Here is a 22,429-nt window from a genome sequence, read left to right as displayed (position 1 = left end):
ACCATCAAACGGATCTGATTGATACACAAGCAGATTAGGGACTTACATGTATAAAAAGTTAAAATAAAATGGTAAGAATTAATGTATATATTTTATAAAAACCAACAATTTTGGTTGCAAAAATATACCTAAACATTGTAATTAATGATAAAAGAATTTAACACGTAAAATAGATGGAAATAAACATTGATTTTAAATGAAATTTTGAAAATTTTCATTTTACCTTTTCAATTAAATGAACTAAAAACTGGCCACAAATATTTATCTCAAGAAATGAATGATATTTGCAGTAAATAATGTTTTATAAAATTTGGCACAAAAAATAAGACAATATTACGATTTTTTTTCATTTCTATATAAACAGCTCCAACGACCATTATTGTAATTAAATCTTTATTTATAAATTTGTCACAAAAGTCATGATTGTGTCGTCGAACCTTTTTTTAAGTATTATAACTTTTTTTCCAAATTGTTTATCATAGATAAAGATAGAATAAATCTATGTTAAAGAAAAGCTAAGATATATGTGTTTTTTAGGCTAGAAGATGTCTGAAGAGGTTTGAAGACTCTGGTCCACATCTACACCAAGAAGAGGACGCGCAAACCTTTTTAGGTCTGTATTCTTCAAAAAAACAAACAGTCTGCGAAGCCTAATGTTTGTGTGTGGTCTGCGCGGCGCGGATAGAAGAGGCCAAGAAGATCTACAGACAAAAAACAAACAACATCTTAGTCTCTAGTAATTTTAATTTTAATATTTAATATCTTAAACAATAAATTTCTATAAAATGACCATGTGTTTTTTCCCTGTCAAATTTAGAGTTTTTTTTTTTTGTTTTTTTTTGTTTTTTTTTTTTTACCAAAGTAGTGTATTTTAAAAAGATATTTACCAAAATGGTGTGGTTTTAAAATATTTACCATTTAGGTTAAATTTTATAACAAATCAAAATCAGAAGGTAAAATAGAAAAGAAAAGAAATTAAATTATCAGAGTAATTATTTTTTTTCATTTTGTTCACATTTAGGTAACAACTTTTTGTTGTACACATCTAGGTAATGAACTTGTTGGAAGTGTTCACATATGCCCATTATGATCAGATGGTCATATGTGAACACTTCAAACAAGTTCATTACCTAGATGTGTACAAAAAAACGAAGTTACCCAGATGTGAGCAAAACAAAAAGGTAATTACCAAGATAAGTCAATTTCCTAAAAAGTTATAGTTAGAAGGCAGAATGGCTAAAATCATACTAAGTTTAGAGATATTAAGTTCCTTCCAACTGTAATCCTTTGCAAGTGACTTCCAACTTTTACAGAGATATTAAGCGTCCATAGAAGGGTTTTAGCGAGCAAAGTAATCGATATAGGTTCCGAGTAGCCCCTACACTGAACTTCAAATTATGTCAAAAAAAACGTGTAAGCATCCCCTATAATCTGTCTAAATTTTAGGTTAAATGTGTTCAAATGGACAATAGTAAGAAAATTATAAGGAACTTAGGTGAAATCTGCCCAAATTTAGGAGGCAAGTTCATTATTGGGCATTAGTGGTACTAATACAAGTGAAATTGGCGTCTGCATACAAGTTCAAATTGGAACCATCATATATTAACAGTTAAAAGATTTTGTAGAGATTGGAGTTTGAAGCATATACAAAAATTTTAAGTTTTCTACTATTTGATTTGGTTTTTTTCTGATAAAATCTATCGGGTCTTCAAGAAATATTAAGAATTAAAGGTATGCTTGATGACAAAGTTTTAGAAATAATAATTTGTTGTTACCGGTGTATGTTTCAACCGTCTTAGAAAAAGGATTGATTAAAGAAACGGTTGTATTAAAAAAGTAAAAATCAAAACAATGGTTAAAGACATGTGAATGGCACAGAAACTACGATGAAAGTGGCTTAATCTGAGAAAAAACTGGAGCAACTGTCATTTTACTTGATGAAACTTTGCCTTGTGGAATACGAGATGATCAAATTCACACATTCGTATATTGTTGCAGTCTTTATGTACGAAAACAATTAATCGTCAAAGACATGTAAGTGGCACAGAAACTACGATGATAATAAGCGGATCAATCTAAGAAAAAATCGGAGCAAATGTCATTTTACTTGATGGAACTTTACTTATGTGTGCAAAAGATATCACCCATCTAGCTTTAAATTTATAACCTAACTACTTATCTATTATTGCACCTATAGGCAGTGTATCTAGTCAGTGTATAGTATAGTAAAGTAAGTTGGTGTTGAACTCAGGGAACAGATTTAATTAATCAACCTAATTACTAAAAATTAACCTAAAACATGCAAAAGTTAAACTGGTTTTTTATCTGATTTTGCAAGTTCAGACAAACTTAAACTCTTTTACTAACGATTCCAATCAATTACTAAAAACACTTTCGTTTAGTTCCAATCCACTTCTCATCTATGGTTAACTAATAATTATGGATTATTAATGTTGGTTATCAAACATTTTTTTATTAGCAATTCAAGTCCAAATTTACTAATGTTTTCACTAATTCATGTAAAACTATGCATGGTCATACACTAGCAAACACAAAATCAGTTATAGAATGTAGATAAGCTATGTAAGATTGATCCAAATAAACACAATTATGGTCACAATTTATGTTCTCCAGCACAGCTAAATTAGTTACTTTCATCACTTATCTAAGATTTGGTCGATCCTAGCTCTAACAATTTAATAGTCACGAAACTACTAGGTAACAGATTATACCTTTTGTACATATTTAGTCACTTAACTTTTTTTGGTGCACTGTTAACCCTTAAACTTGTTATTTTTGTCTAAAATATACCATTATTATCTGTTATTACAGGTAAAACCTGTTTTGGGGGTTTGACTTCCACCTCCGGTGAATTTTCCGGCGATGCAAGCTCCAACGACATCTATGGTCATTGCTTGAAGTTGTTGAGTACATATTTAATTGAATTTATTCACTGTAACATCCTGATGTTGAGAAGAAGAAGTTGGGGCAAGGACCTTGAAGCTTGGAAGCAACTTAGATCTGGGATTCCCCACTTGCTAGCAACCTCCAGGAGGATTTGGATTGAGCCGATTGTCGGAGCAGGGAGCTATTCAGACTGCATTTAGACCGTGACGTGAGTTTTCCTCACTGTACTTACGGGTCGAAGGCACCAAGGTCAGCCCATTGGATTGATATCTTGGGTTTATCGTATGTTGTTATGATGTAGTGATCTGTTAGATCCGTATCCGGGTATATAGGATGTTGTTATGTTGTAGTGATCTGTTAGATCTGTATCCTGGTATATAAGATGTTGCTATGCCGTAATGATCTGTTAGATCTGTATGACTACCTGTATATGCTAGCGATTGATTGTTATGGTATATGTTGATGTGTGATGGTATACAGAGTTGAGGCGATCCTGCTTTGTGATTAAGGCCAAGATACCCAGGGCGGTCTGGATAGACTAAAGGCATGCGAGGCGGACCAGTCAGGTCGAAAGCCCAGAGAGCGGTCCAGAGAGTCTGAAGGCCCATTGAGGCGGTCCAATCATGCTAAAGGCTCTGTATGCATGTTGTTGTTTGTTATGTTTATGTGGTGGTACTTTGGGGGAACTCACAAAGCGTTAGCTTACAGTTTTAGTTTTGTTTCAAGTACTTCTGAGGACCATGGCAAGGCGAAGACGTGACCGTACACATCCTTGGTTTTATGTTGATTGGATCTCGAGAGACTCTTATTTCAAATAATGTTTTAGAAACAATTGTTTTGTAAACACTTCTTTTTGGTAAATGGGTTATGGAGGTTACAAAAACAATGCTCTAAGCGGAAAAACATTTAACAATTAAATGATTAGGACGCATGCAACCTAAGAAGGATCTATGTCTTTCACATAAAGGCAACATACTATGAACTATCAGACTACAAAGTTTTCCTATTCAAACTTGAATTCATTAGTAAGAATACATACCTTATTGATTGTTGAAGTAAACAACAAAGAATCCTTTTGTTGATCTTTTAAAAGAAAGCACCACAAGTGACGTGCCTCTAGTGGTTCACACCCAACACAAGCAACAAGGATATTAAGGAGAGAGGAGGGAGGAGATCAGAATTTGAGCCTAGCTCTTCTATGGAATGAGTGCCGAAAATCAAAAGCCTATGAGCCTTTATATAGTGCAGCCAGGAAATCCTAGATTACCCCAAACCCAATATAATAATATTATCTTGAATTGGTAATTATCCAGCTTCTTGATTATCCTCCAAGGATAATTCTAGAACTCCTAAAACCGTCCAAGGCTCTAGGTAGGTTCTAGAATGCCTCTCGTTCAACTATTAAACAATTACACTTTAGTCCCTACACTTTTAATTAATTATTTTAATCACAAAATTAATTCCAATTAATTTCTAATTAAATATTAATTAAATATTACTATTTCTAATTAATATACTATTTTCATAATATACTAATAAACTATTTATTTCAATTTATTAATCAAAAATAAATCAACCATTCTTTCCAAAATATCTTGTACAATTGTTAGGTTTGAGGGCAACCCAAAAGGACTGTGCTACCATCAATTCAAGTTTATACCAATTATAATTATGGTCTTAGACACCTAATCCAACCGTCTCCCACTTGGATAAGTCTGTAACTATAATTTCCAGTATAACTTTTAAACCGATCAACAAATTGTAGCTTCCAAAAGTTATTTTCGAACTCTGACCTAGTCAGTTACGTGTCCTAAGATAAGTGATCATATAATACTTCATTCAGCAAGATATCATCCGTACATGAGACATGGAATAGAATCAATCTCATTGTCCACTACTTTGTTTCCTGATTTCTAATTTGTAATGACACAGAACTTCTAATCGAACACATCTATTTTGTCGTGGTCAGGCCCGACACTATAAGTCAACACCAAATCACCGAGGGGCCCAAAGATATCGCTTTTTCCTGTTAAGGTAAAAGGAATGAATAAACTTTGACTTATATGCTTGCACCATTTACTCATCAGATCATGCACAACAATATGTTTTATATCATCAAGTTACTGATGCGTTTTCGTATCATCAACGCATAATTGATTCGTAAACCACAACTCATATATCTCTGTTTAAAGATTATAAGATATTATCGTGTCAGAATTACTCGTTATAAATTCCATGAAGTAATTCTCTGAGTGTGGGTTAATCCAATACTTAAATCTCCATTTCAAAGTACTCATGAACATTGCAGCAATACCATTTCCATGTCTTAAACTCTTTAGACAATCTACAATCTAATTCATGACTGATATGTATATTCCTATATATATTTTTATATATCATATCTTAATATTTTACCCTTAATTATTGCTATTTAGAACTAAAAGGTACTTACAGTGTTTAAATTTATATTTTATAGGTATATTGTTGCTAGAGCGGAAAAGAAGCAAAAGGAGACGGAAATTGGGCTTGGAATGCAAAAGGGAGCAAGTTGGCTGAAGGCAGCCCACTACGCCCAGCGTAGTGGGACTTACGCCCTACATACACTGAATTTCACTAGTATGCCCAACGTAGTTCGTGGGTACGCCCAGCGTATTGGGCATGTCTCCGAATCCAAAACGCGATGACATTCTTGTTATGCCCCGCGTAAACTGACTTACGCCCAACATACGTAAGTCAGTTCTAACTCTTATAAAAACCGATTTTCGGCCAACCAGAAAGGAGAACTCAGTTTCTATTGATCCTTAGCCGACAAGTAACCTTTATTCTGCCGTTTTGAGAGTCTAGAAGGCGGCCGGAAGGCCTTTAAGCTAACAGGAGCAAAGATCTAAGGGATTGGAGAGCTGATTCATGTCGGAGATCATGTGGTTTGTTATCGTGACCATGTTTAGCATTCCACTGTGATTCCATTATGTGTTTACTTTTTGAATTGGGTATTAAAACCTTTTACTTTGTGTTTTATGATTGAATGAATATTTGAGTTATTGTTTAATTTCTATTTGGATTGTTTTTTCTTATTTAATTTATTTTGTCAAGTTTGATTGAAGATCCACATGTGTTAAAGATTGCTTCTTTGTTCTCTATTGCTAAATTAATAGAGTTTAGATGACCATCTAGTTGTGTTAATTTGAATCATAGTTGTCTAGTGACTATTGGTGATTATGACTAGAGTTTTGACCAAAATCTAGGGTTAGGAAATAAAGTAATGAATTTTAATGTGTGTGCATGAGTAGAATGACCATTCTCTGCATGATTTAACTCCTATGACCATTAGGGTTAAATAAGATCAAATCTTGCTTAATACGAACTAAATACTTATTTGCATGATTGTTTGTTCACCTAATCAATGAATTAATAGTTGTGTTGAAGTCAAAGGATTAGTAGTCGAGACCATGAAACTAGTCATATTAGGAATCGGTGAATAATGAATAAATATCCATTGTATCAGTAGTTAGCCATTAATTTGAGATGTAATTTATCTAGACCAAAGTACCTAAAGAGATTTGTCTTCCAGTCAGTTTATCGATATTTGATGTTAAGTGGTATTTAAAGTATTTAATAAAACTCTTCTTATTTCTTATGTGTTTTGTGTAACCTATAATAAAAAAATCCAAATTAATTCATCACCGTTCCCCTTGTGTTCGACACCTTTTCTTACCACAGTTATACTATTACACGATTAGGCTCACTGCCTAGTGTGTGTGTTAGTCCAGTTGTGATAAAAACAATTTTATAAACTTAAAACTTGAGCAATTAAATTATATATATTAAAAAATCACACATCAATGACAGTCTTAATTCATTACTTACTTCCAAAAGTATGATCGACTGTGGAGTTTGAATAATCGAATTATCCAGGAAGTAAAACATGAAAAAATGAAACACAATAATAAACAATTGACAAAGGGTAGTAAACAAACTCATAAATAATTCTCCATTATTTAATCACCAAAAGTGAATTACATTTACTTGTTACAAGTTTCAAACTAACTATCTAACTACTAAAACTAATATCATCTCTCGGACCATTGCTCCTAGCATGCTGAATGTGTTTGACCCTACTTAGACCCTTTGTGAGGGGATATGCAGGATTCTATTCTGATGATACCTTCTTCACTACGAGGTAACCTTCTTCTACTCTATGTCTGATGAAATGGTATTTTTTGTTGATATGTCTTGATCTGCCATGATCTCTTGGTTCCTTTGTCAAGGCAACCGCTCCTTCGTTATCATAGAAAATTTCTATTGGCTCCTTGATGGCGGAATAACTCCAAGGTCTCCGATGAAGTTATTCAACCAAATTGCCTCCTTTGATGTTTCGCCCGCTGCTATGTACTCTGATTCATAGGTAGAATCAGCCACTGTCTCGTGTTTGGAGCTTTTCCAGGTTACTGCTCCTCCATTTAAGGTAAACACCCAACCATATTGAGAGCGGAAGTTGTATTTGTCTGTTTGAAATAGTGCGTCACTATACCCAATTACTCTCAATGTATCACTGCCACAAAGTACTAGGACCCAGTCCTTTGTCCTTTGTAGATACTTGAGAATATTCTTAACTGCTATCCAATGAGCTCTACCTGGATTTCCCTGATGACGGTTGACCATGCTCAAAGCAAAGGCCACATCAGGGCGATTACATGTCATGGCATACGTGATAGATCCAACGGTAGAAGCATATGGAACTCTACTCATTTTTTATATCTCTGCATCGATACTCATGCTATGAATCTTACTCAGTTTGGTATTACTCTATATAGGCGGTTCTCCTTTCTTGGATTCTTCATACTAAAACGTTTTAGCACCTTTTCCAGGTATGTACTCTGACCAAGTCCAATTAGTCTTTTACTCTTGTCTCTCAAAATTCTTATCCCCAGAATATAAGTAGCCTCTCCCAAATCCTTAATAGCGAAACACTTTCCAAGCCAAGACTTAACCTCTTGCAAAGTTGGAATGTCATTTCCTATAAGAAGCATGTCATCAACATATAATACCAGGAAGGTTACTATACTCCCACTAGCTTTGACATATACACATGACTCATCTTCATTTCTGGAGAAACCAAATTCCTTGACCTTCTCATCGAAGCAAAGATTCCATATGCGAGAAGCTTGTTTTAATCCATATATTGATTTCTCAAGCTTACACACTCTATTGGGAAACTTTGCATCAACAAAACCCTCTGGCCGACTCATGTAAACATCCTCAGCCAACTTCCCATTAAGGAAAGCGGTTTTGACATCCATCTGTCAAATTTCATAGTCATGAAACGCATCTATGGCGAGCATTATCCTAATACATTTTATCTTAGCCATTGGTGAGAAGGTCTCATCATAGTCAACACCTCGGGTTTGAAAAAGCCCTTAATAATCAGTCGAGCCTTGAAGGTGTGTACCTTTCCATCTATGTCGGTCTTATTTTTGAAGATCCATTTGCACCCAACTATCTTACGACCTGGTACATTATCAACCAAATTTCAAACTTTGTTGTCACATATGGACTTGATCTCGCTGTCCATCGCCTCTTTCCATTGGGATGGCTCAGGGCTTGTCATTGCTTCCTTGTAGTTAGTCGGTTCATCCAAATTTACTAGTCTACTCTCACTGATAAACATATCACCATCTGAAGTTATATGGAAACCATAGAACTCAGGTGGCATTCTAACTCTACCGAAACACCTAAGAGGTAATGACTCACCAAATGGTTCAACTGGAATTTCTTCCTCTGGTTGAACCCTAGCGTCTTAAGAGGTTCCTTCATCGTTTGATTCTTGAATCACTTCAAGATCAATTGTACTCACTGTAACGCCTGGTTTCTAGTACGCATTTATGTATAATTTATTCATTTTTATAGAGCTACTCGACGAGTTGGGAGCCCTAGACTCGTCGAGTAGAAATGAGTCTTGGATGCGGGGTTTAAGCTATCTACTCGATGAGTCGAGAGCACTCGACTCGGCGAGTAGGTCGGCCAGAGTGAAACCCTAATTTCGGGGTTTTGCACCCTATTTAAGCATCTTAATCCCCACCTTTTGGCCTCATTTCCAGCCTTCAAGTCCCAAACCCTAATCCTCGAAACCCTAGAGCATTTTGTGAGTGTGTGATCCATTCTTGAGTGATTTTGTGTGTTCTTGAAGCTAGAAGAAGAAGAAGGAGCTAGAAGGTTCAAGGAGAAGATAGTAGATCCAGATATTTCCTTCCACCCTCATCACTTTCTGGTAATCAAGTCTCTAGCTTGACTATTAGTTCATTAGATCTCTTTAGTTCCTTTTTATGTGGGTTTTGGCTCAAGAATCTAGATCTTTGGGACATGGACGTCCCAAGTGGCTTACCTTCCAGATCTAGAATCATTAAGGGTTGTTAAGGCATAAAGGTACAAACTTTATGCCATTGTAGCCCCATGCACTTCTTAAGGCTGTTATTATGGCCTTTTAAGCCCCAAAAGGCCATGCATGGATGTAAAGTCTGAGACTTTACGTGTTCATTGGGTTTTTAGGGCCTAGATCTTGATTTTCATGCTTTGGGTTGGAGTAATAAGGCTTGTGGACAAAGATATATGTCTTAATGAACTAGGGTTTTAGCTAAACCCATTAAGAAGGGTTATCAACGGGTAAAGTTGGAAACTTTACCCTTAAAAGAGTTTTTCCAGTATGTAGATGAAGTATGTGTTGGATTAGTGTCTAAGCCCGTAACTATATTTGGTATATACTTGACCCGGTTATGCATGGTCCTTTTGGGTTGCCTTCACCAAAGCAACTTGACAAGGTAATTTGATATGAGAGAGAGGATATTATGGTTTATTAATATATTATAAGAATAATATATTAAAGGAGAAATCATATTTATTTAATTAGTATTAGTCATAAATTAATTAGGAATTAATTTGGTGACTAAAAGAGATTAATTAAATAAAGGGGCATAAACTGTCAAATGTGTGATAGGTGAGTTTTGGGCTGGGAAACCTAATGGACTAAGGGGGAACGAAATTATGATGAAGGATCATCATATTTTCGTCCAAGGGCCTTATTCCAGAAGGTTCCTTGGGCTACTTGGTGGCTAAGGTATCCATTAGGGTTTAGACTGAAACCCTAGCAGCCTGCACTATAAATAAGACCCCAAGGCTCCAATTTTCGGCCACTTGCTTCCAAGAGAAACCCTAGGGCCGAAAATTAGCATCCTCCCTCCTCTCTCAAAGTTGCCTTCTTGCTTGAGGTGTTTGTGATCCATTAGAGGAGTTACAATTGTGACTCTAAGCTCAAGAGAAGAAGATAAAAAGATCTAAGCCAATCTTTGAAGAGGTAAACATCTAGATCTGATGTATTAAGTTAATTTTCGAATTATGTATGCTAGATTAGGGTTTGCAAGTCTTGGATTCAATGCATGTATAATAGAGAAACCTAGATCCAAGCATTAGGGTTTGTATGAGCACATAGGATTGTTCTTATGCTTAAAACCCATCAGTGGTATCAGAGCCTTGATCGGTTTCTGTTGTATGTGATGCTTTAACTGTTTGATTGCTGAAAATCGTTTTTTGTGCTAACTGTTTGATGAACTCGACGAGTTCCATGAGGAACTCGACGAGTTAGATGAACTCGACGAGTTCCAATGTGGACTCGACGAGTTTAGCTGTTAGACAGAGGATATTTCGGGATTTTGTTGTTGTTTTGTCATGGGATTAATGCCTAAATCGTTTTTTGAAGATAAAATCCGAATTTTATTATATTTGAATGATTATCCCTGCCAAAACAAAAGATAATTTCAAATCTTTTGAATAATAGTTTCTTTATATGATAAATATGGATTATTTGAATTATTTGGTAATTATCTTGTGACTAAAATTGGATTAGGTCAAATATAGATAATCATAAAATGAATTGTTTAATTTATATTATTTGTTATTTGATCCCTTGTGTTTTGAAAAGTTCAAAATTTGTCCTCAAGTTTTGAAATTTAAATTTTACGATTAAAAGTTTAATTTTGAATGATTTAAATTTCAAATCCTTAGAATTTTACAAGTTTAAAATTCAACCCTATACTATTATATTATTACAAGATTAATAATATATATGTATAAGAATAAGCTAGTCTTATCGCTAGTAGGCCTCATTCACGAAGCCGGTCTATAAGGTGGGTATAAGGTTGTTGCCTATAAAATGGCGCTTAATGGGTGTACACTCACATCCACCGCTTGCTTGATTGGTGGAGGGTCGTTAGCCGAACGGATAGGATAGGGCACTTAATTCCTCATTATAAGTATAATGAATATTGCAAAGTAACTATAATGTTTTTCAAATTCCCATCTTAGTTACTTTAGGGTAAAATGTGAAAATGATGTTATTCCATGGAATTACACTTTGTACCCCTGTCAAACGTTAGTGGAGCGTGCGTGGCTAACCGGCACACTAATTTGGGGTTGACATTGGTGACAAAGGATGGCTCGATGTTTTATCATAGATCAATGGAGCGTGTGTGGCTAACCAGCACATTGATTAGGTGATGAAGACATTGAGTGCACCATGTTGATTCGCATGGTTATTCACAAACTTGTTTGTGATCCTCGGCATCCCAGTCGCAAATTTGAAGTGCATATCGAGATTTAAACATGCCATTGAAATGTTCAATGAATCTCAAAAGAAATCTAGGAATTTTAAAATACATTTAAAACTTAATTTCTTTTCGTTTTTCATGGTGAAAATTAGTGAATCGTCATTCACTTACCTTCAAATTATTTACTTTTAGATTACGGCATCCCTTTTCTAAGTTGTAAATAATGTTGTTGGATCCTAGCCCTAATTTCTCATTTGGGTGTTTAATTGGGGATTCATTTCTAATCAAACTTTGTTCCTTTCTATTTCAGATGTCTAACGTAAACGCAAACAACAACACTTCTGGGTCATTCTCGTTGATGAACCTATGTCAAAAGGTGACATTTGATGGCTCGAACTTCAACGAGTGGATGAGATACATTCGCATGATAACTCGCTACGAGGACAAAGAATATGTCCTCGACGAGTGGATGAGATACATTTGATGGCTCGAACTTCAACCCAGAAGAAGCTACTCCTGAAGAGATGGCCGCCTTTGAGGCCCACGAGCGTGATGCAACGAAATCAGAGTACCCTTTTAATAAAAATATTGCGGAATTTGTTCCCAGAAAAACATGATAAATACATTATCAAAGCATTTCCGAAGAAATGTATTTTTATCAATTTTAAAACATTTGGGATGTCATCGTCAATACAGAAACATAAGCATAAACAGATCTTACATTCATTTACACTAGTGATCTACATCTCTTTTAAATCCCTCAGTGTAAATTAGCTTCATATCAACACCTGGAATACAAATAAGCTTGAGTGGGTCAGGTTGGGAAAGCTGGTGAGTACATAGGGTTTTCAACCCACAATAATATAATTATTATGTTAAACATCAAACAATCAACCCAATTACCCATCCCCATTATCTTCTTTACTCTTAAGGATCTACCCTAAGAATTAGCTATTCCTCGTTCATTCATTCCTAAGGATCATCCTAAGGAATCGACACGAAACCCATCGTTGCCAGGGTTTACTCAACAGGCACTAAGTCGCATAGTCACCAGGGTTTAGGCACTACGTCTCATAGTCGCCAGGGTTTATACAACAGGCACTAAGTCTCATAGTCGCCAGGGTTTAGGCACTAAGTCTCATAGTCGCCAGGGTTTAGGCACTAAGTCTCATAGTCGCCAGGGTTTATACAACAGGGTACATCTGGTGAACACGCAGTTCAAAACATCTGGTGAACACTTAGTTCAAAACATCTGGTGAACACATAGTTCAAAAATACCTAGTGAATACGTAGTTCAAAAACACCTACAAGTTACGAGTCTACTAGCGTTCCACTGGACTGTCTAGAATAGTCTGTGGTCGTCATCTATACTCCGCTAGATGGCTATATCATCTTAAACATTGAGGCCTCTCATCATTTTATCACACATCAACTATTTCATCTACCCATGTTATACCCAACATTTTCGTAGATATAAAATACATATACAGTTTAAATCATTTAAAACATGTATAAATCGTTCATCCATCATAGATATCAACAACACAGATAATATGCACACATAACACGTAATTTATATTAAATACTTCATATCTATGTGTAAGATGAAAGTAACTATGCACTCACTTGTTAAGGTGGTGATTCCGAACTCAGACAGCGCTTCACTTCTTAAAAATAATTTCCTTCGACGAAACCTAGTATTATTACCACTAGATTTTAGTCTAATATTTACCCTAATCCTCGAAACCCTAGAGCATTTTGTGAGTGTGTGAGCCATTCTTGAGTGATTTTGTGTGTTCTTGAAGATAGAAGAAGAAGAAGGAGCTAGAATGTTCAAGGAGAAGATAGTAGATCCAGATATTTCCTTCCATCCTCATCACTTTCTGGTAATCAAGTCTCTAGCTTGACTATTAGGTCATTAGATCTCTTTAGTTACTTTTATGTGGGTTTTGGTTCAAGAATCTAGATCTTTGGGACATGGACGTCCCAAGTGGCTTACCTTCCAGATCTAGAATCATTAAGGGTTGTTAAGGCATAAAGGTGCAAAATTTATGCCATTGGAGCCCCATACAAGCCTTAAGGATGTTATTATGGCCTTTTAAGCCCCATAAGACAATGCATGGAGGTAAAGACCGAGACTTTACGTGTCCATTGGGTGTTTAGGGCCTAGATCTTGATTTCCATGCTTTGGTTGGAGTAATAAGGCTTGTGGACAAAGATATATGTCTTAATGAACTATGGTTTTAGCTAAACCCATTAAGAAGGGTTATCAACGGGTAAAGTTGGAAACTTTACCCTTAAAAGAGCTTTTCCAATATGTAGATGAAGTATGAACGTTGGATTTGGAGAATAGAGGCTTAATCTGTTAAGATGGCCAAATAGACAGAGGAACTCGTCGAGTCCATAGGGGAACTCGACGGGTTGGATTGTGTTGTCCCGTTTTAGCTTAAGGTAGAACTCGACGAGTCGGTGAAGGGACTCGACGAGTTGATTCAATAAATCGCGACTATGAGTAGCCTGGGAACTCGGCGAGTCAGGGGGAGACTCGACGAGTTAGATCGCGATTCAGGATTCTAGGACTCGACGAGTTGATGGAGCAACTCGACGAGTTGGGTCCCAGAAGGTTGACTTTGACCAAAGCGTTGACTTTGACCAGGGGTAAAATCGTCATTTTACTCTAAGGAGGATTATTAGGTTTTGACTAAGTGTTATTGTGATATTAATAGTCGGGGAGTCGTTAGAGAAGCTGTTGGAGATTCCTCACTCGAGATTTCAATAGTCAGCTTTGCGAGGTGAGTTTCCTTCAGTAGGAACGGGTCTACGGCACCAAGGCCGACCCGTATATATGATATGTTAGTAGCTGCGTGTGGGCGGGGCCCGAATATCGTAGTATTATTTGAGTATAGATATGTGACTGCTTGATAGGAATAGATATACTTGTTGTCTGTGTGATACTTGTATGCATGTTAGTAGCAGAGTGTGGGCGGGGCCCGAATCTCCTAGACAGCGGAGTGTGGGAAGGGCCTGAATCTCCTATATAGCGGAGTGTGGGTGGGGCCCGAATCTCCTAGACAACGGAGTGTGGACGGGGCCCGAATCTCCATGAGAGTAGGCGGGGTCCATATCTCGTAGTTACATGTTATGTGTATGGTATGTGGTAGTTTGGGAAGACTCACTAAGCTTCGTGCTTATAGTTTTTTAGTTTTGGTTTCAGGTACTTCCACTAGCAAGGGGAAGAGCTCGGGATGACTGCATGACACACACCACAGTTTATAGCTTGGCAATTTTTGGACTCTGATGTTTTGACACATGGTTTTGATATAGTATCTTGATATGATGTTTTGGGAATACATGACTTGTGTTTTTACTATGATGTTGATGAATTATGGTTTTCTTAAATGATTTTAAAACGGAATTTTTTGAACCGTATTTTTGGGATGTTTCACTCACACTGCCTTCTTTGCATATGAGCTCTCTCTCTCGAAAGACTCCCCTGCGTGCTACAAAGAACACATTCTCACGAGGTCTGTAGAACAAATATCCAAAGGATTTCTGCGGACAGACGATGAAAATACATCTCTCACTTTGAGGTTCAAGCTTGTCGTGAGTCTCTCATCTAACGAAAGCTTCACAACTCCAAACCTTGATATGTGCTAACGAGGGAAACTTCCATGTTCACATCTTGTGAGGTGTTTTGGAAACCTTCTTAGTAGGGACAATATTAAGAATGTGGTCGACAGTCTCTAAGGCATACCCCCATAATGAAATTGGAAGAGAAGCTTGAATCATCATGGAACGAACCATGTCTAACAAGGTTCGATTGCGCCTCTCAGCCACACCATTAATTTGTGGTGTCCTAGGAGGTGTTAGTTGTGAAACTATTCCACATTCCTTGAGGTAGCCGTGGAACTCGATACTAAGATACTCTCCACCTCTATCTGACCGGAGCTTCTTTGTCTTCCTGCTCAGTTGATTCTCGACTTCATGTGTAAACTCCTTGAACTTTTCAATGGTTTCTAACTTATGCTTGATTAAGTAGATATAACCATATCCGATATAATCATCAGAAAAAGTCACATATAATCGATTATCATCCCTTGTGGGGGATCTAAAGGGCCCATACACATCAGTGTGTATAAGGTCCAACAAACCTTCACCTCTTTCACAAGAACCAGTGAAAGGTGATTTTGTCATCTTACCCAAAAGACAAGATTCACGTTCATCATCTGACCTTAGGTCAAATGATTCCAACACTCCATCCTTTTGGAGTTGGGCGATGTGTTTCTTATTAATGTTGTTGGATTAGATGTCTAAGCCCATAACTATTATTGGTATGTACTTGACCCGAGAGTAGCATGGTCCATTTGGGTTGCATATCATCAGGACAATTTGTTAGGATGGACTTTTGAGAGAAGGTTATTTATGGTTTATTAATATATTATAAGTTATAATATATTAATATGAAATCATATGTTTTAATTAGTATCGATCAAGAATTAATTTAGTGATCAAAAGAGACTAATTAAATCTATGGGGACTAATTATGATAATTAGTTATATTTATATGTGTTGGGCTTATGATCCATGTTGGACCAAGTTTATGTATGGATACATAAAGAGTTGGGCCACATGAACCATGGATCATAAAACCCATGGGTATGGATTATGGGTTATACCCATGACCCTTGGAATCCTACATATAAATAGGTTACTCCATAGCCAAAATCACCACTTCTTTTCTTAGAGAAATATGGAGGTGTTTTGGTGCATGGAATTCTCTCTCAAGAGCCACCTTTGTCCTAGGTGTGTTGTGATTCCATTTGAGGCATTTCATACCATTGGTGCTAAGCTCTTAAGGCCAAATACATCAAGACTTCAAGCCACATAAAAGGTATGTTTCCCTAACTAGTATATTATATGGTTTATGTCAAATGCATGCTAGTTATAGGTTTAATGCCTTGGAAACCATTTGCATGTATAATAGAGAAAACATAGATCCAAGGTATTTATGGTTGTATGTGCACCATAGGATGTTGTAGTATACTAAAACCCAACAGTGGTATCAGAGCCAGGTTGTTTTCTATTATATTTGATGCAAATGGATTTTTTTTTCAAGTTGAAGGAAAAAAAAAAAGGAAAAAAACATGAAGTTTGTCAAATTTTATGATAATTACTTGATTTTATGAAAAACTAATTATTTATAAAATTTGAGTCACTTTACTACAAGAGTTGAATTAGGTCAATTTATTAAAAGATAGAATGATATGATTATTTTATTTGTTTTAAAAGTTTGATCTAAATGGTTTTAAGGAGTTACAAATTTTGTCATAAAATTTTGGAACTCAAAAGTTTTTTTTAAAGTTATGATCTTAAGAGTTTTGAAACTTCCATAAGTTATGGATGTGAAATGTCTCATTTATTAACTCTTTAGGTTATGAATTCCAAGAGTCTTCAAAGGATAATTGTCAAAGTTTCAAGATTTGTATTAGTTTATATGATTATCTAATTTCTTGAAAATTGTTGATGTGAATTATATTTACTTATGAGTTTAATCTAGATCATAGAAAAATTATTTGATTATTGTGTTAATTGGAATATTTGATCTTAATGGTTTTTATGAACTCCATAACTTGTCCTCAAGTTATGGAAAGTGAAGAGTTTTTCTTTTTAAAGTGTCATTAAGTCTCATAGGTTATGAAAATAGAAGAGTCACTATTTTTAATGTCATCATTAAATGATTTAATGTCTTCCATAACTTGTCCTCAAGTTATGAAACTTGAATTTTTTTTTCATTAAACCTTAATTACTCATAAGTTATGAAAAATCCAAGAGTTTTGAAAGGTTTCAAAACTTGTCCTCAAGTTTTGGAATTTGTAAAGTTACCCCCCATGTATACTTTAATTCCAAACTAGACCTTAGAATTTTAAAAGTTTAAAATTCAACCCTTATACTATTATTATAATTTTAATTATATAGATATGTATAAGATAAAGTCGTCTTACATTAGTAGGCCACATTCACGAAGCCGGTCTATAAGGGGGTATAAGGTTACTGCCTATAAAATGGCAGTTTAATGGGTGTCCACTCTCACTCACCGCTTCCTTGACCGGTGGAGGGTCGTTAGCCGAACAGGTAGGGCAAGGACTATAATTCTCCCTTCATTATAAGTATAATGATAAATACTAAGTAACTAAACACTTATAAATTCCCAATCTTAGTTACTTAGGAAAATGTGAATAAGGTGCTAATCCATGAAATTACACTTTGCACTTTGTTTAAGCTGTTAGTGGAGCGTGTGTGGTTAACCGGCACACTAACCTGGACTTAACAAGGTAGGCAAAGGGTAACTTAATGTTTATCATAGTATCGTTGGAGCGTGTGTGGTTAACCGGCACATCGATTGAGGGGTAAATATTAAGGGTACCAAGTATATTTGCATGGTTACTTCACACCTTGTTTTGTGATCCTCGGCATCCCAGTCACAAAACCTGAAGGGCACACTCGAGATTGAAACATGTCATTGAAAAGTTCAATGAATCTCAAAAGAATCTAAGAGTTTCAAAACCAATTAAAACCTAATAATACATTTCGTTTATCTTGGTGGAAATTGGTGAATCGTCATTCACCTACCTTCAAATATTTTATAGCTTGGATTACGGCATCCCTCTTCCAAGTTATAAAATAGTTTGTTGGGTCCTAGCCTTAATATATCATATTGGGTGTTATATTAAGGACTTAAATCAACTTTACGTGAATTTCTCCCATTGTTGATGTCTGGTTTAGACAACAATGATCTTCCCAAACCAAGCTTTCCTAATGAATATGACTTCCCGAGTTTGGCTCATGGAAGTCATACTTCTCTTCCTCCACCTCCTCTAATTATTCTCCCTAACCCACAAGTTCAAGGTCACTCAAGCCCTAATGGCAAGCAAGGTCTATGTGTGATCACATCTTAGAGATGAAGTCACATATTGACAAGCTGGGAGAGTTGGGTGTCAAAGTCTTGAGAAAGTTGGATGTTCAATCACTTTCTAAGTCACATAGTGAGTTCCTTTGGGACTACTATGAAACAGACTATGACATGAACCTTAATGATCATATCTATTTCCTTGGTGATGCTGAATCAACAATGATTTGGAACGATAGTAAAGCAAATTTGATTAGAAGATCAACTTCCAAAAAAAATTTATGGACAGTGACAATGGTGACACTGGAAATCCAGAAAAAGCATTCTCTTCCCAATGGAAAGGGATTGGCCATAGTCAACCCGGTTGACCAAATGGTAAAGAGAAAGGCTAAGTCTGAGATAGTCCCATTACCAAATGGTCCATATGTTTATTTTGCCAAAGGAAGGGGCGTTGATTGCAAAGCTGCCAAATTTACCTAAGGATGTTAAAGTCAATAAGTTTGACTCTACATCAGGTAGCGCCCATTATCTAACTCTGTTAAGTTCTATTCTGAGATCCTCATTACATGATGTGACTGGGTCACATGTTGATGTTTTAAGAATCACAGAATAGAGAGAAATCTTAAAGGAAGTATATGTTGATTCTGATCGCGAAGGTGGATTTCGATCGCATCAGAATTTTGAGCAGTTGCTTAAGAAGTTATGATATATTGCTAAGGAATAGATAACAACAATTTTCCATGTGGATTTAAAGGATAAGTTTTTCCGCAAAGTTTTAAAATAAAAGAAAATTGTTTAATTTTATTTATTTGAAGTATCCTTACAATGGCATTTGTGAAAAATTGTTGCTTATATGATTCCACTGACAGCAATATTGGAAAATGGATTTGATTCTTTCATTTGTGGTGGTGTCTAAATTTACCAAATCAGGAAAGTTCCTCATCACCCAAGTTTCAATTGGACCGAAACTTGGAATCATGCAAGTTAAATAGTATGATGAATGAGAACTTTCAAGCATTGGAAAATCAAGACTAATTACTTGTTCACATGGATGTGTGAGTCAAGTGAAGGACTAAAGGGATCGAGTATACATTCTTGTGCACTGGTCATGTCCACCACAAAGCTCGTTAAGACTATTTGATTTACTAAAGTTTAGTAAATATGGTTATACTTACAAGTTTAAGTATAATTCTGAAACATTGGAAAAGTCTCAATGTATGGCAGAACGAATGGGAAGAATCAAATTAGGCAGAAAGATAAAAGTTTCTCAAATCTGAAAAGATGGGAGAGTACTTTAGTATCATGTTTGTGATCATCTTAATGATTTAGAAATCATATCACAATTAGTCCTCTAAAGGTCATCTTAGTGCATTCTTATGACTAAGAAGAGGAGTCATGAATTGTCGAAATGGTTAGATCAGGAAGATGAGTCATACTTCGTTCCAAAACAATTCTTAGAGTCATACTCCAAGATTGTAACTTGAGTGACATATCTTAAAGAAAGGTTTAAAACACTTGTCAAATGTAAGAGTAAAAGTTTCCTACTCTTGTACATTTGAAATTGGTAAGTTGTGATGTTTTGGATAAAACAAAGACCAACTAAGGCCAATTGTGTGAAGTGTTTGTCTTGATAAAGAATCTGCACTATCTCTTGAATATTTGGCAAGATAGTCTTATATGTCAAGAGGATAGTGGGAGTCTTAAAGATCCTAAAAAGAATTTCAAGAACTAATCAAGAATAAAACCTGAGGTTCTTCACTAGCACACGACTTGAGGTTTATAACCTATCGTGTTGACATATTCTGTGCCCATTCCAGTTAAAGTTGGCTTTGCATAGGAGTTCTGGAAGTTCTCAATTGGTTGCATAACAACTTGGAAGCAATGGCAGGCCCTGTACTGCCAGGTGGCAAGAAGTTAAGATTGCATAAGTTCAGTCCATATGAGTTTGGATTTGTCATTATCCTTGTCTTGTGACTATGGTTTTGACGATTCACATGGATAAGAACACATACACCATAAAATCTAAGGGTCATAAGGTTTCTCTCCGATTCATGAAAATGATGGTGAGGAAACACTTTCACCAAGTAGATTTGAAGCAGATGACAAAAGGTCTAAACAATTGAGACTATGATTACGGCATCCCTTTTCATAGTTCTGAAATTGTTTAGACACACATGCATGCTATCTAAGGAAAGGTGTATGATTTTGATAAAGTTTTATCAAAGCATCTCGTATCAGAAATCTGAACTTTGGTAAGAAAGTCAATAAAGTATTGATTTCTAGAAGTCCAGCTGATTTCTGAGTACATATCAAAGCTAGTGGGAGCATAAGTGTTACGCTAATAATCATCATGTTAGTGGGAGCATGATAATTATTGTTAGTGTTGCAAGTTAGCAATGTTAATTATAGAAAACAAAAGTTTCAATTCGTGAGGCTGTAGGGATTGAAAAAGTTGTTTTGCTATAATTAAGGGAGAGGATATACTTCATTTCAGTTCTAAAGGCTTAGAATGAGACCTTAATCATCTTTAGTCAAGAATATATATATATATATATATATATATATATATATATATATATATATATATATATATATATATATATATATATATATATGAATTTCATGTTGGATTGGTTCAACTTAAGGAAATTCTATATATTGCGTTCTCAAAATTCGATTATGATTACAGCATCCCTCTTCATAGTCAAATTTTGAAAACATGGCAAATAAAAATATTGTAGCAAAAGACTGGTCTAGAATCATGTCTTTATGTGAGACATCATGAATCGTGTACCATTTGCTTTGGGTACAGGATCGATTGCATGTGCTATAATATTTGTCATTTCTGAATTTTTCCAAATGCCCAGAGGCATTAAGATGGGAAAAGGTCTAGAATTGGATATGACTAAAATGATTAAGCAATTGTCGATGACAATCTAAGGCTTTACCAAAGATTGGTTGCTCAAGGACAGTTGGAAGTATAGTGTTAACTTTGGAAGGACCATATTGACCTAATCTGAAAAGAGGCAACTCTTGTTCAGAAGGGGTAGTCAAAATGGGAATATGGAGTTGTCTCCATAGGTGGAAGTTATCTGTGTAAGATTAGAAAAACTTAATGCAAAAAGCATGTTCAAAGCTATGTACTTTGAATATGAGACTTAATTTCCATGAAGTTGATCTTCATTGGAATGCCCTATAATGATTGTTGACAAGTTTTGTGACTTTGTACACATTTATTACAAGAGGGTCAGTGCATATAAGTTTAAAATCTAAACAGATTTCGATAAATGATAGGAATTTGAAATTCTCACATTTTTCGATAAGGATTTGGGAGTGTGAAATTAGAATCATTGAAATTATGTTCAATTGGTTTATTTCACAAAGTAAGGATCATAGACAAACATAGAGTGCATACTTGGTGTATGGCAAAGCTATTGTTTAAGAAAAACATAGTGTACATGCTTGGAGCATGGGACAACTAGTGTTTTTAATTCAAGTATAAAGTTGATAAAACCGAAACAATGAATAATGAGTAATCAATATGGTGATAAATAAAAGTGTTTATTTATATTCATAGGGTTTGATACCATATTTGATTCATTTATTCTTGTGTTTCACTTTGCATGTTTTGGCTTGCAGAATAACTAAGTCGCTCTTCCTGAATGATTAAGTTATTCAAACCATCCACAGTCGGTCATATGTTGGAAGTAGATATGAATCAAGACTGTCATGGGTTGGTTTGTAGAGGTCCAAGTTGGTGGACAAAGTGGTGCTACAACACTCATGAGTGCTCATAAGTTCTAAGTATTGGATTCTACCCGCACTCATTTGAATCACTTCATGGATTTTATCACGAGTGATCATGAGACGATAATATCTTATATTCTTCAAACCTAGAGATATGAGTTGTTACTATGAGTTGGTTATACATTGATTGCACGAAAACGCATTTGGTAACTCGATGTTATAAAACGTGCCTTTGTGTATGATTCAACAAGTAGTAGAACAAGCCATATGA

Source organism: Lactuca virosa, chromosome 2, assembly GCF_052849685.1.
Source record: "Lactuca virosa cultivar CGN04683 chromosome 2, Lactuca_virosa_CGN04683_v6, whole genome shotgun sequence".
Lineage (NCBI taxonomy): Eukaryota > Viridiplantae > Streptophyta > Magnoliopsida > Asterales > Asteraceae > Lactuca > Lactuca virosa.
This window is presented reverse-complemented; position numbering follows the sequence as displayed.